The sequence below is a fragment of the Thermobia domestica genome, chromosome 3, assembly GCF_964235325.1.
Source record: "Thermobia domestica chromosome 3, izTheDome1.hap1.1, whole genome shotgun sequence".
NCBI lineage: Eukaryota > Metazoa > Arthropoda > Insecta > Zygentoma > Lepismatidae > Thermobia > Thermobia domestica.
The window spans coordinates 324,787,568-324,798,301 of NC_137456.1; the positions used below are offsets into that span (position 1 = coordinate 324,787,568).

At 36.8% G+C, this 10,734-nt stretch overlaps 1 protein-coding gene across 1 annotated transcript in view; it reads right to left on the minus strand.

The window, feature by feature from the left end:
- Nucleotides 1–9,910, minus strand: part of LOC145681186 (E3 ubiquitin-protein ligase SIAH1B-like) — a 76,522-nt gene extending 66,612 nt beyond the window's left edge. Inside the window, exon 1 of the mRNA XM_081752668.1 lies at nucleotides 9,870–9,910. The gene's annotated coding sequence lies outside the window, so the exon portion shown is untranslated. The remainder of the gene's footprint in view (nucleotides 1–9,869) is intronic.
- Nucleotides 9,911–10,734: the final 824 nt, after the last annotated feature.

Sequence of the window (10,734 nt, forward strand, 5' to 3'; positions counted from 1 at the left end):
TCTCGTTTGATACAGAAAATGGCTTTACGTTTTAGTTTACACTTTTTGAAATTTTGACATGATTTCTCTTTAAATTACTGTATCTATATCAAAATAAATTAGACTCTGTTTTATCCAAGGATGTTATAAATAGAGGATCTGCCTATATGTATCGTCATCCTATTAAATCGATGAAGCCAAAAAACAACCGAGCATCGGCACGTCTGATTGGCTACTCTCGTTTCCACCATCGTCTGATTGGCTACTTTTCGTTTCCGCCATGATTGTTGGCTCAAAACATTGCGATCCTATTGGGCGCAGTGGGCAGAGTACGGGTGGCGAAACTGTGACGTATGGCTTCAAGGTTTTGTTGTAAGGGAGATCCTCTATTTTATAAGATCCTTGGTTTTATCTGATTTTATCGCATCTATTTTTTCCACGCGCGATCCTAGCCAACTGTTTTTAAGTTGGTAACAAGGAAGCGGGTAAGGTTAGATTTACATCGAAATTACACCACCCGTGAGTGATGTAATGCCACGTGGTATTATCATGGGGGCAAAGGTGGAATACAACGAGCCCTGCGGGGCTTCAAACCCCTTCACTCGCTGACGCTCGCTCAGCTATGTTTAGTAATGTAAGTAAATCACTTCTTTTTTTATCAGCAAGGAAGCATATGTCTACTATCTCCTACTTACTCCGCCAGCTCTCCCTTTCTAACTCCCCACTATCCTCTACAACCCACTGCTTCGCGAGGGCCCCTCTTCTTACTGTCCTGTTGGTTTAGAACGTCATTGTTTATAAGAGCTATCATAAAGCTCTAAGTAAATGGTGGAAAAATCACAATTTATGCATTACGTACAACGGCAAATGAGTACGTAATGCATAAATTTCGAGTCTCGATCATTTCGAGAGCCCCGAACATTTCGAGAGTTTCGAACATTTCGGGAGTCTCGAAAGTTTGATAATTCGATAAAATTAAAATTCTTTATCGATGAAACGGTTTTGAAATTTTATCGAATTGCTATCGATTACTCGATTATCGGAACAGCCCTATTCCAGAAGAGAAAAAAGAATTTTAAAAAATATTCAAGACGGGGCATATGTTACGTAAATAAATTCCTGAATATTACTTTCAATAGAAAAGTACGTATTTTTCCCTGTAATAGGCTTTAGTTACTAGTTATTTTATACTTCAATCGGCAGCACCGAACTGCTTTAGTGTTGGAACTTCAATCAACACTGACGATCCTGCTCTCCGTGGCTGCATATTAACCGCATTTAAACTGTCTATTTCGTCTTGCCTGCCATCCTCTTAGGCACAATTTCTTCTGAGAATTGAGTTGTCATTTTCCCCATGTGTGGATAAATACTTCTAAAGATGCTGTGCACGCATTCAATAATTTTGTATTTATATGTTTTTCTTTATCTAATAAAATTTTCAATAATTTTCAGGGAAAAAATCCATAACAATTTACATTAGCACAAGAAGCGGCAGATAAACACATAAAGATATGTCTCTTGTTCAATTTTGGTACTGGATTTTGTTTACTTTTTCTGCCTATGATTTGGAGAGCCTGTGTAAGTCTTTCAGGAGATTTAGTTTTTGTTTTTGTACTGAATTTAGCGTAAAGGTATTGGGCCTTATGCAGAGTCGTTCTGACGTGTGATTAGAGTCATACTAAAGAGTTCGACTAACATGTTTCCTGCAGTAGTCAAGCTTTTAGTATGACGCTAATCATATATCTAAACGACTCTGCATAAGGCAGATTTTTTTCTTGCTAAATGCTAAATTTGTATTTTTTTTACGGCAGTGTTTCTGACTCAGGTGATGATGCAACATAGACAAAAGTATCTCTTCAATCATAAATGGGAGGGTGTGTCTTAATTAGCCCAATATGTAGGACCTGTTAAACACAACAAATCGGAATAAGGGGAGCCAGGCAGCTGTTCTTACATTGCCTTTTCACATTCTTTATACATCCTTTGTGGGGCTTAATTTGTGTCAACTATGTATAGAATGGATGTAACGAGGAACTACATAATTTATATGGCTGACCCAACGTTGTTAGGGTCGTCAAGTCTAGGAGGCTTGGATGGGCGGGTCATGTAGCTAGAATGGAAGAAAGTAGAGACGCTTTCAAAGTCTTGACTGGAAGACCAATCGGAAAACGACCATTAGGAAGACCTAGGCGCAAATGGGAGGACAATATTAAGATGGATCTCGCCGAGATTGGAATACAGAGTAGAAACTGGATGCAGTTAGCTAAGGATAGAAGTCAGTGGAGAGCTTTTGTGAACGCGGCATTGAACCTCCGGGTTCCATAGGCCATAGAGTTAGTTAGTTAGTTAGTTATGTATAGAATGAACTTTAAAAACGTGTGTAGTAAACTGGAAAAGACAGATATTTAATTGGTTCTGACTAGTAATGGGTAAATTAACAGGAAGATATTTTTCGGGAATATTTCCGGAAAGATCCCCCAAAATGGGAATTTTCCGAGAATTTATGTACAATCACAAAGAAAATTGCATTCTATTACTACATTAGGATTTCAAAGATAAATTTGTTTTTATATCACAGTATGTTATTACTGTTGTCCCCAGAGGAGTCTTTAAAATGTATATTCGGAACGATGTTATGTTTAGAGAGTACGCATAAATGGATATTTATTTACAATATGTCCTATGAAAGTAAATATGTTTCAAAAATGGTACAGTAAGTCCACATACTTTTAAACCGCTAAAAAGTTTAAATTTACATGTAAGTAGCTTTTCTAAACTTGACTCTACAACTGATATTATAAACATATTAAATTTTTAAATGTTATAAACAATTTTGTCAACATTTGCGCATAAACACGTATGTTCACAATATTTGCAAGATACTTTCATATCTTTATAATTTTGCTTGTAACATTGCCACACACAACCTTTCTTCCCCAATGGTAGAGCGTTCACCTCTGGTGCTTGGGGACCCGAGTTCGACCCCAGCTCCCGCCAAGTGAACTTTGTGGTGGACAAACACCGTGTGCGTGAGTTTACTCGGTGTAGGAGCTGGGATCGAACTCGGGGCTTCTTCCACCATTTCATTCGTTACTCATCATCACCGTCTCCTTTAGCCTCACCGGCATAATCGTGGGACGTAAAACTCAAAGATTTCACTTTTTTAGACCTTTCTTCCTGCCCATTTCCCGAAATTTCATGCGTTAATTCACATGTGAGAGAAGCCCGAGTACCTCTTCAGAAATTCAAGTCAGAGAGAGGACACAGACTGACATCTATTACTAATGGTGGTTCAGGGTTTATTAATGGTACTTCATCTCTATTTCTACATAATTCTACATTACTTTACAAAATGATTCCTTTTCATCATTTGTAAATTAGTACTTTGCTAATTTTGGCTGTTGTTTAGCATTGGGGGACCAGCTTTTGCACCTACTTTTTTGCGATATTCTATTCCGATGCGGTTGTTTTATGGTTTCATAAGTTAAACTACGTTACCAACATTAAATTCAGACAGCATTGCAGAGCGAGAGTTAGCGAGTGAAGGCGGGTTAGAGTCCCGCATGGCACGTTGTTTTCTATCTTCGTTTCCAACAATTCAATTTCTTTTTTCACATAAATCACTTCCTCTTACCTTTACGGTTTGTACAAATCCCCTACTGCCCTAAAAAAAATTGTGTTCGGTACTTTCTTGACTACTTGAACATCACTATCAACTCATTTCTTCCGTAAATCATCCTACTTTTTGCTAGCTTTGGTCCCCCAATACTGAACAATTACCTTACTCTTTAGTGCAAATGGAAATGGAACCTAAAAAATCATATTATTAGTTATATAAAGTACAGTCAAAGAATTTTAAATTTTTTAACCTCCAAATCCTTTAAAACTTAGAAGTAAATCATAATATATTAAAATAAAGTAATTAGTCATATGGTTTTTATAATTTGGAAGATAAAGTAAAGAAATGGAAATAAATTCCTTCCCGGGAATTTATAGGCCGGGAAAAAACCGGGAATATTCCCATTCTTTAAATTCCTTCCCACCGGAAATATTCCCACTGCCCATCACTAGTTCTGACTAAATCAGTAGGAACCCTAACTTATAGTCCGAGATTGGCGTCCCGATTTTGCGTTTACAAACTCTGGCAACCCTACTTGTAAGGGATTTTATACATTTATTAAGAGTGGGAAAGGACTTCTTAGAGCAATTTACTGTAGCTGAAGTGTAAGTTTAAAGAATACATTTCATTTTCGAAACCCAAAATTGTCACGTAAAGGTTCATATAATTTTGTTCATCTGTTTCGATAATTCTAAAGAAGTGGCCTTTACTGGTAAATACAATAAAATGGTTAATGCCGATTTCAGTTTCTCATTTATAGCACAATGTAACTATTAAGCTTATTAGTGTATGTACTAAGGATATGCTGAATACAGGTGCTAATGCACTTTTGCCCACGATAGTACATTTCTTTCTCATGGATGGGTTCGAACAGATACTTCACACTTAGACCTGTATCATAGGGAATCTTGAAGGGGTTCCGGTTGCTTTATTTTCCAGACTTGGCAGCCCTAGCTTTTACTGATATATTTTTGAAAGTTTATACAGTGAGCGTTGTGTTTCATTTTCTATTGGAAATTTTTTTGTAACATTACATATTAGGGATGGCCGGATCCGGATCTGGCCGGATCCGAAGATCCGGATGTGATTGGGTCCGGATCTCGGATCTGGGTGCGGATCTCGGATTTCGGATCTGGATCCGGATCTCGGATATGGGTTCGAAATTCGGATTTGGATCCGAAATCCGGATCTCAGATCTTGATTCTTATCCAAACCCACATCCCACCCAAATTGTGATAAACTTGAATATCAAAAATTCGCCGAAAGTAATTTCACGAAGTCCTGACAGTGAAGAAGACAACAGAAAATTAAGACAAATATTGACAAGTCTATTTGTCTCCATTCGACACTAAAGATCAACTGCTTGCCTTACTAAAAAATAATCTGATTTGATCCGGATGAGAGTTCGAATGTCGAATCTAGGTCCGCCCGGTTGCAGGACCGAGATGAAATACACACATATTTATATTTGAAACCGGAATACAAAACTCGAATATATAAAATTCCTCAATACACCTATTTCATTGACAGTTACGAAAACATAAACAGTTAAGACAAGTATTGACTAGTTTTTACGTATATTTATCTTGCTCAGTCTGCTCAAAATATCAAATGTATACCTTACAATTAGATTTAATAATTATTTAGTAAATCACAATATGAGCACCGAGAATAAACTATGAATTTTGGTTCCCACTATCTCGATTTGAAATTTCGGATTCATACATAGAATCAGGCTGAAAGATAAATATTTGAGATCTGGAAACCGAAACAAGTGCTAGTACCAAGATCGTAGCCGTTTGCACCTAGGTAATGCGAGCGGAAGGCTTTGCACTAATTCCTAATGTACTTTGGGGAACACGAGAAACTAAAAACAGATAAATATTCTTTTTCAGGGGCAAGTCGCGCTTTAACATAACTTTTCATGAGTGTTGTGTTCAAATACGAAAACTGTAATGGCGACTTGTTTGAAATAAATGCCTTTTCTCTTTTAGCAATGAAGTTAGGTACTTTCACACTGAACCAAAGATTTCCTCATGTGGGTATCGGATTGCTGAAAGACGTGGTTTATCAGGAGGTCGGCCAAGATTCTTTTGGACTTAGCCTGTAGACTGCATCTGGTCGCAATTATTCCCATATAACAAGACTAACCATATATAAAGTTGGTTCGAAATGATTTAAAATATCACTAATTGACCTTAGGGAATAATCGCGATTTAAATATTATAAATCATAAGAGATGTAAAAGTTAAGCGTTAAAATAAATCCGATAATTCCTAATGATAGCAATAAAACTCCTTGTGTAACATTTTCAAAGCTAAGATTAACAGTTATGTTCTTGAAGAGGGTTTATGGCAACATAGAATATTATAAATCCAATTATCATAAGTAGTACCTCTGACAGACCCGTATTTCACATCACCATCGCCCTTCATTCTGACAAGTGGGCAATTCACTTACCCACAATGACTTTTCAGGCGTTCCAGTGATATCAATATCTCAGTTTGGTTTGGGATCATGCTTCGGTGAGCCTTGACTATCACCATCAGCAGCTATTAGAGAATCAGAGCTTATTTCTGTATTAGATAATGTGGGTAACTATAGCTTTTCGTCTATAGAAGACGGAGAGCGTGCCTTCGGCGCCCGTGGTCATGGGTTCAATTTCCGGAGAGGCACTCAACAAGTTCGATGTTGACCCAGCATCGTGAGGATAATTGGGGAGTTATATTAAGTAAGAGGTAGCGGACTCCAGTCTGGAAAGCCTGCATTAGGGACTTCGGATGTCGATGCGTTGACTACATCCCCACTTTGAACGTAAGCCCGCTGGTAGGAACCAAAGGACTGTCGTGCTAAGAATTTAGTTTGTTTTAATTGTTATAAATGCCTTCTTTATTATTAAATTTTATCCAATATTTTCTTTCCAACTAGTTTGCGAAACTCAGAGCTAGCTACTTGTTTTCTTTTTAAATCATCTTCATAGTGAGCACAACTAATCACTAAGGAAAAACAATCTTTTCAATAAAATTCGCCTCGCGTCTTTCGTAGCTCTAAGTTTAGTTATTTTTAGTTTTTTTTTTTTAAGTTGAAGGGCGGTTTATCATTTCTCCTTGGTTTCTCTATTTTTTTTCTAGTTTTACCTATGTTTCTTTGCACGGACATTCCGCCTATACGCACGTGCCTAGTGTGTACGTTTACAAAAGCGGGCCATTTTTCTGCCACTATAGAAAGTAAGAGTGCACTGTATCAGAGAAATATTAATTTACGTATGTAAGTGAATACATCTGTAACGGCCATAATTACTGTTTTTGTATCGTACATAGTTTCCTCATGCTCATTAATCTCTTCACCCCCGCTTCCTGAATTCCAGTTCTATTATTCTTTCTTGATGGGGGACTGATGTCTCATATAGACTTATTAACTATAACATCAGCAATAAAGAAAGTACGGTTTAATTTGCACTAATTTTAAAACATTACGTTAATTAAATAATAACAATAATACGGAGCGAGCTCAGGCTACTTGTTAGGATTCTTGCTTCGCAATTGGATAACACCGGGTTCGAATTCGGAGACCAGCCATCCTGACTGGGGATTTTCCAGGGTTACTCCTCTGTTATACTGGACAAATGCTAAGTTAGTACCTTGATCTAAAGCTCTGGAGACCTTCCTTACATTCCTTTACCAATGTACATCATCTGTTGATTACTACAGTGTAAAGTAGTTGTATTATTACAGAGGATGTATCTGGTAGCTTATAGTAACTAAACAATAACGATGTAATATATCTTCACGAAACGTGTGGGTTAATTTAACTACAGCCTTACAGTCCCAACAGATAGCTAAAGTTTTAATATCAATTTCCTGAGTTTTAAATACTATTTTTATATTATTTCAGCTTTCAATTTTCTCATGTATGTTCCCACCGCGAATTGAACCTGAGATCACATGAACAAATGCGAATATGTTAAATATTTTTGAACACTTTAATATACAAAACACAAAATGCTTCAATGATACGATGCATGGATATGTTTTGGTTACGTCCTGCAATGTATGATTAAAGAAACCTTGAAGGTGAGGAAGAAATAACAGAAATCTCTTTTATATTTACTCCTTCAACAAACTCCTGACCTCAGAAGGGCAAGCCATAAGTTAGGTAATAAAGTCGTACAACGAACACTTTTATTAATACTAATAATACTACACAACCATATCGCTCTCCTGAAATTCTCGTGTGTATGTTTAAAGATCTACTGTTGTTCCACGCCAACCTGTCTATATTTTTTGTTGTATATACATTCGAAGTGATAGATATTCATTATTACATTTGTTGATGGTTGGACTCTAGTAGGTCAGAAACTACTATTAATAAAGAGTTTGTTTTGTCTACTATTCCTGCTATTAGAAGGGCCTTGTATAAAAGATATTTCATTTGTATATGAGAAGAGAAGAAAGTTTATTTTTTAAGAATAAAATAAATATTTTCAATGTGAAGCTAACATTAAGTTTCGAAGAGGAGTTAAACAGAAGAATTTGTTACCATTTACATCAGTTTTCAGACAGTTCACTATACTCTGAAATGGGAAGAAATCAAACTTGGAAACATTTTTAATAAAGAGACTTCGACAGAAAGTGCAACATGTAAATATTGCAAGGTTAAAATAAAATAAAGAACAAAGGTAGCACAAACGTGTTATGGAAACATGTAAGAGCACAGCAACCTACTAGCCTATATCAGTGAATCCGAAAAAAGTTTTAACGAATTTTAGATATTCAATTTTATCATCACAATTTCAGATGCAGGTTTGGATACGAATCAAGATCTGAGATTCGAATTTCGGATCCAGATGCGAGATCCGAATTTCGGATCCAGATCCGAGATCCGGACCCAGATCCTAGATCCGAATTTCGGATCCAGATCCGAGATCCGGACCCAGATCCGAGATCCGGATCTAGGTCCGGATCCGGCAAGATCCGGATCCGGATCTCACTGGATCCGGGATATCCTGATCCGAAAATTTTTGGCCATCCCTATTACATATAGCTTCAGGTGCAGTTTTTCTGTTATGCAATGTGTAAAACAATACTTTACCGTCCACAATGTCAATGTTCAACCTAGCGGATAAGAGTTAAGGTGGAAACTGCTGTAGGATACATGAAAAATTGTAAACTCATTATATGTAAACTCATACCTATCATATTTTGGGTTCTGGCTGCCTCCATTTTACCTTCTAAATCCGCCCGCCACTGGGCATGTATAGGATCTTTAAATGTTCTTTAATGCTTCTAACTTCTAATGCGTTATTTGTGTCTTTTGTAAATTGAAAACATTCCTCACATAATACAATCTGGGAATCAAAGGCTGATAGATAGGGGCGGATTAAGATTTTTGGGGCCCTGGAGCCTACTATTTCAAGGGGGCCCTATGTTACGAATAATTTCAGCGTATAAATTTTCTTTGCTGCCTTCCACAGCCTCATACGCTTATCGAAACACCGAGAACTATGCTGTAATATTTTAATGTGCTCCAAGTTTACAATAATTAATTTAATTACATTCATTATTAACAGTTATATGCCCATATACTGCAGTATACAGTAACTCACAAATGCCAAACAAAAGCCAAATGCATCAGTCCCTGTAAAAACACTAATAGAGTAAAGGAGATTTGGAAAACTTCCTAGATTTGCTTTAAGTAATGACAGAGATATTTCAAAGGAATTGTCACAAGCTGATAATTTCTTTTGTAATAAAGACCCAAAATAGCTCACTCCCTCACAAAATACGTATCGTGAAGACGCCTGCGCCAAAAGACTTAATTCTAGCGATACCGCGAGCGTAACGTGGGGAAAAAAATTAGCATGGATCTGAAGCCTATAATGTAATAAGTTGATTGCTTTATTATTAAAGAGAGGGATATTTTGGGGCCCCGTCAGCCTGTGGGCCCTGGAGCATGGGTTCGATTGGCTCCGCCCTTAATCCGCTCCTGCTGATAGATCTTCTTTTGACTCCGATTCTTCTGCTTCCCGTTTTTGCAAGTTAAAATTCTGGTCACCTTAAAGTTACGCTACATGACCAAGCACACTCTGATTTATCCGTGTCTTTCTCGACCTGCCACTACATATTTTGATTTATCTACACTACGTATTAAATTAAAGAGGATACAGAACTTAAAGCATATAAGACAAACTATTTTATAGATACTACAGTACGAAAGCACATGCACAAATGTTATAACTAAATATTGCATATAGAAAAAAATACGAACATACCTGCAGCGACAAGCTTCTCATTCCACAAGCAACGTTGTGGTTGTGGATGAAGTCATAGAGGGTTCAGCGTTGCCAGATCCTACACATTTAGCGACAAATGTCAATTTCAACTTTTTTTTTTTTTTTGCACGTGTTTAGTATTGCCGAATCTATTAGTAATATAAATTCTCAATAAAACAATTTATTTATTTATTTAGGTTCTTTTTTGCACAATAGATTTCAGATTGACGCAAATAACAAACAATTGTTTCGTATTTCTCTTCACTTCAAAATGTCGGCAATATTTGGTGGTGTGAGCAGTTTTAGCACATGCAAGCATTCAAGGAACAATGCTTCCTCCTTATATATTTCTTTCGAGAAGGCTAAGCCTCCCTTCCAGAGATCAGTGGCGTATTTATGGGGGGGCTTCCGGGCTTAACCCCCCCCCCCGAAATCTTACTTACTATAGTAAAGTATATGAAATATCTTGCAGAATTTTCACATTTTCAGGCAAAGCCCTCCCCGAAAGTTAGCAAAGCCCCCCCCCCCCGAAAGAAAATCGTAAATACGCCACTGCCAGAGATGAACCGCTCCCCTCCTTTCCAACGAGGTTAATTTAATTTAGTTTAATTACAAGTCATACCTATTACGGCAGAAATTAAAACTCCTACGGCAGAACTATAAACATTTAACCTTTATACATATGTTTTTCTTTTGTTTGTATATTTGCTTTTGGGTAGCAAATTATAAAACTAATTTAAATTTGCATCACAATTTGTAAATTTTTTCATCGCATTTTCGGCAGCGAAGAAGAAAAACTATTATCATTACTTATTTATTTATTTTATTCTTTTACATGAAATAATAAACACTTTGTGTATCAAAT